Source organism: Halyomorpha halys, unplaced genomic scaffold, assembly GCF_000696795.3.
Source record: "Halyomorpha halys isolate HHAL.00 unplaced genomic scaffold, Hhal_1.1 Scaffold103.1, whole genome shotgun sequence".
Lineage (NCBI taxonomy): Eukaryota > Metazoa > Arthropoda > Insecta > Hemiptera > Pentatomidae > Halyomorpha > Halyomorpha halys.
Genome location: NW_027115007.1, coordinates 963,121 through 967,857, shown reverse-complemented (window position 1 = coordinate 967,857; position 4,737 = coordinate 963,121). Strand labels below are relative to the sequence as shown.

The 4,737-nt window shown below is 32.8% G+C and overlaps 1 long non-coding RNA gene across 1 annotated transcript; it reads right to left on the bottom strand.

Moving 5' to 3' along the window:
• Positions 1-797: 797 nt before the first annotated feature.
• Positions 798-3,718, bottom strand: LOC106677552 (uncharacterized). Its single transcript, XR_001342613.2, has 3 exons — positions 3,567-3,718; positions 1,353-1,578; positions 798-923 (listed from the first exon to the last, which is right to left on the bottom strand). It is a non-coding gene; the product is annotated as an uncharacterized lncRNA (long non-coding RNA).
• Between the last annotated feature and the right edge of the window lie 1,019 nt (positions 3,719-4,737).

Genomic DNA, 4,737 nt, shown 5'->3' with positions numbered 1-4,737 from the left:
TTTTCTAAATTAACTGTCCCTGGTTAAAAATGGTCCACATTCAATTTTTTTTTACTTAACAATGTTAGCATGAAGTAATAGCACCACTATCGAAGATGATTAGTGTTATTGCTCTGAATAAAGGAAGAACTACATATATAAGAAACCTAAACCTTTGTAAAATTATAGAAGCTCTCTTAACGTATGCTATTGAATTGTTAACTGATTCAAGTGTATGAACTCGTAAATATTTTGGATAAAAAAATCAATAAAAAAATCGACTTTGATTGACTGTACGGGTAGCAGTAAAAGGCAGTCATCATTTTATTACAGCTATAAACAGCTTCGAAAAGGGTGAAAATAGTTGCAGGGACGTTAACGGAACAAGGCTATAAAATGTAGGTATTAGCTTACCAAAGAGTGTGTGACTGGTTATTGTTTTTATAGGCCACTTTCGATATGAAGTGACAATGTACATTCAATTTGTTACCATGAGGGATTTGACCGAAAATATTTAACTTATTAAAGTTTCAAAAAAAAAAGGATTTAAATCATGTTGATGTGGATTGCAAAATAAAAATAGGAATCTCAAATTGTTGTTTAAGTTTATTTTGTTTTTATTTTCTATATTGTATAATATTACAGTCCGTATAATATTTACAGACAATAGTAATATGGATCAGAAAGCGAATTAAAACCATATTTACAGGGATATAAATTAAATGATAACAAAATAATAAACGAATAAAAAACAAATTACACTATTTAAATATTTACACTGTATTTCCATTACATTCTATATTATATTACATTGCCTTATAAAAAATTTACATTCGGCCTGGAGAACCCCGAACTTGTCCTCCCGGTTGTGAAGAAAAACAGAAACGCAGAAGCCTTCCTAGCGCTTTTCTTTCAACCACGTCAGTATTAAGAACCAGTTTGAACTAAAGGCAAAAAAAAAAAAAAATGGTTGTCATTGCAGTAGTACATCAATAAACTATTTGGTTATTATCTTTTTATACCGATTATAGATAAATATATTTAGAATTAAAGTTTAAGTTTATTTATACTTAGTTAAGAATTAAGATGGTTAATGTTCATTGTGGTAGTTTAAGATAATTATTGATAATAAATATGATAAGTTATGATTAATGACAATCTCAAGTTATTTTGTATTCCATTATTAATACTTCCATCAACATATCACACGATAGAAATGTGGTACTTGCTAACTTCATTAAACTTGCAGAAGCACCCATTTTATTTTTATAGACTTTGATTGTCCTCCTTAATTCCCTTTTATGTTCAATACGACTGCTCAAAAATACTTTACCTGTGACAATGGCGGACGACAATAGGCCTAATTCACTTACCGGGGAAAGCTCTTAAACCAATTTCGCTGTCTTCAGCAGCATCATAAGCGGTAGCTTCTTAAAGCATTCATTCCTATAGCCCTGGTTTATTTCCCCTTTCCTTGAAATCAGCTGATTCGAAGCCCCACAGAAAAGTTTTCAGTCAGTTAGCCAGGCTCGGCAAAGTCTCCCATTCACGAGGCTGGTAATTCCCTTATTTTCCTCTCGATTGTTCGCTAAGCCTCTCCTACAAAACAGATTAAAACCTCAAAACTGGGAATAATTTAGTAAAAGGAAATTGTAAAAAAAATATTTCTTTTAATTATATTAAAGATAAAATTCGAAATTATTCTGCGAGTTACGCTTATCGGTTCGCAACAAGCCAGAAATAAAATATGTAATGTGCTCCTGTTTTCATATTTTTTATTTGATTTTAATAAATGTTTCACTGTTTATAAAGATTTCTTGCATTATTAAGTATACCTTACCTCTATAAAGATTATTTACAGGACTCCTTCGTAATGTTTTGCGACAAACTAAAGTAATTAAATTAATTTTTTTTTTAAATATTTATTTATTGCTATTTATAACTGTACATTATAATACATTTATAATAATGTACAGTAATAAAGTAAATCTGATCTAAGTTAAATTGGAGTGTTACAGGCGTGTAGAGAAACTACCCATTGGTAGCACTCTAATGACATTTTACATTAACTGGTCTCGTGGCCATCTTCTAGGCGCGTCGGCGGATTGTCAGGAATGGAAGAGGATGCAAGATTAGAAACTAGGGGCTTTGAGTGGTTAGAGAGTTTAATGGAAGGAGTGATATCTGGTTCGGGCTAGATCGGTTACATAGGGAACATTAAGGTCTTTATGTATGAGTTTATTTGTGACAAAGTAAGGAGCATTGAGGATTTTAGATTATAAGGATTAAATAGATTGTAAGGATTAAATACGAGAGGAATTCGAAGGTTTAGTGGAGCCCCAAAGCTCAACTCTATATGTCCAAATTGGTCTTATTCCAGTCATGTAGATCAGTCTTCTGTAATGTGTTGGAAGTTTAGACCGTTTGTCCAGTAAGTGCTGTAATAGTCGGAATCGACGTGCAGTTTCCTGTCTTTTCCGTCTGGTGTGAGGATTTCAGGTTAATCGCATCTCCAAATGTAGTCCAAGGTAGCGGATCTGTTCGATAGGGGTAAGTGTAACATCATTAAATGAAACTGTAGGGCAGTCAGTAGGTTTACGACGAAGGGTAAAGGTGATTTGATGGAATTTATCTTAATCCTCCAATTACGACGTTAATCTTCGAGGGCTGTGATAAGGGATTAGACATTTTGGGATACAATTAATGAGTTATTATTAACAGCGAGCATACATGTGTCATCGGGATACGTGGTGAGGATAGTGCTAGGACTGGTTGGAATGTCAGCTGTATAGACGGTGTAGAGGATGGGATCAAGGATACTACCTTGAAAATTAAATTAAAATTTGAATTATGCTTTTCAAGAGTTTTATACTATTTAATAATTTTAAAACCTAAAAAGTTGTAAGATTTAAGAAATGACATCAAACTGAGTTACCGCAAGCGAATGATGATACTTTCTCAAAATATTCTAAAAAAAAAAAAAATTAACATTAAAAGAGGAAATGTATAGTGCAGTGCATTATTTTCTTGGCAATGTTTTATCTTCTATCCTTACACATTTAAGCTACCCTTAGCATAATTGTTACACAATTCTTTTTTAGTTTAATAGGAGTTGGTTTTTTATTTATTTATTTTTTTTTTTAGCCAGAAGAGAGCCTTAGAGAAAAACGTCTAGGAACCGCTGTTCTAGAGTGTATCTTCTACCATTTCAAGGGCTCTTGAGAGTACAAAATATTAATAGAGGAGACAGAAATGGAACTCATAGGAGGGAATATAAATTTAAAAACAAAGTATAAGTATCGGACAAAGGGTTTCTGCTGGAAGCAAAATAAATAATAATTCTAGCATCCCTTGTGATAGTTATAAAATAATAAAGACTGTTCCACTGCTGAGTGCTATCAAGAGAGAGTCGCAAGTGGTACATGACTGTAACAAAAGATGTACTCTCCTAAAAGGCAAATTTTTATTACCTTTTGTATAGAAGATTTGCAACTAAACTATTTATTAATACATCGCAAGCTCTATCCTGCAACTATTGAAATCTCCACATCGAAAATTTGACCCGACTATAATAATACATTCCTTACCGTTTAATGATATGAAAGTAAAAAAAATCCTTAACTTTAGCTTTTTGGCTATTCCTGTTTATGGAGCGGGATGAAATGTCCGTTTGACTCTTGTTGGTCCTTATGTACATACTAATCAGCCTACGTGAATTCCAAAAGAACTTTTAAAAAATAATAATAAAATTTAAAAAATATTTATAAACATTCTATCATCTGTAAAGAATAACAGTGAATTGTTTTAAATAAAATTATTATTGTTTTCGGCTTGTAGTCTATCACCTTATATTATAATATTGTATCAAGTGTGAAGCAAGGCTTTGTTCAGATCCCTTCCATTATTAAAGTATCGAATCACGGAGACAGACACACAAGGGTTGCCGACGATACTAACGGTCCAAAACTACCCAACAAGAAAATCGTCGCGATTGTGGGGCGGTAGATGGGTCTACAGCAAGTTGGCTGTAACCTTGTATAGAACCGGGGGAGCCACATTACAAACCTCTCTAACTACTATTCAACTGATTTTATCCCAGAGTGCTCTCGATGTATGACAGTGTACTGTCATTTCCTGTTAACAGCTCCCTCTATGCTCCAGTTTCAAACAGCTTCCAGAGCTAGCTGGAGAAGTGGAACAAGGTATTCCGTCCGATGTGTAACTTTAATTAGTAGTCCTTGTTGGCGTCGGGTCGAGGTACTGGTTCCCTCTGTCGAGTCAATTGGTGAACTTCGCCTGAGAGAAGCCAAATATAGTTCGGGCTATATTGTAATTGATATTTCATTTCATATTGTTTCTTGTAGGTCTTTGTGTAATCATTAAAGCTAAATAAGAAAAAAAAATAGGTACGATTGCGGGCAAAATTAATAAGAGGTCAAACTGAGGCACATTTATAAAAACATACTTAATTAAAGAAAATATGTAATAGCTTGATAATGTATTATTCAATTGCATAAGTGAGTTAATAACAAGATAAACAACAATTACTTGACTATGTCACTCACATTCTTTACATCAACAATTTTTACAGTTAAAATTTCAAATAAACTATGAGCTTATGATTGATATTTTTAAGAAACATTTTAAAACATTGATGTACATAATAAAATTTGTTGAGTGGAGAGGTTAGACACTTCAAGCGAATATAACTTCTCAGTCCACATTACCCCAATATTCCATGATAACAACTCGTCTTAT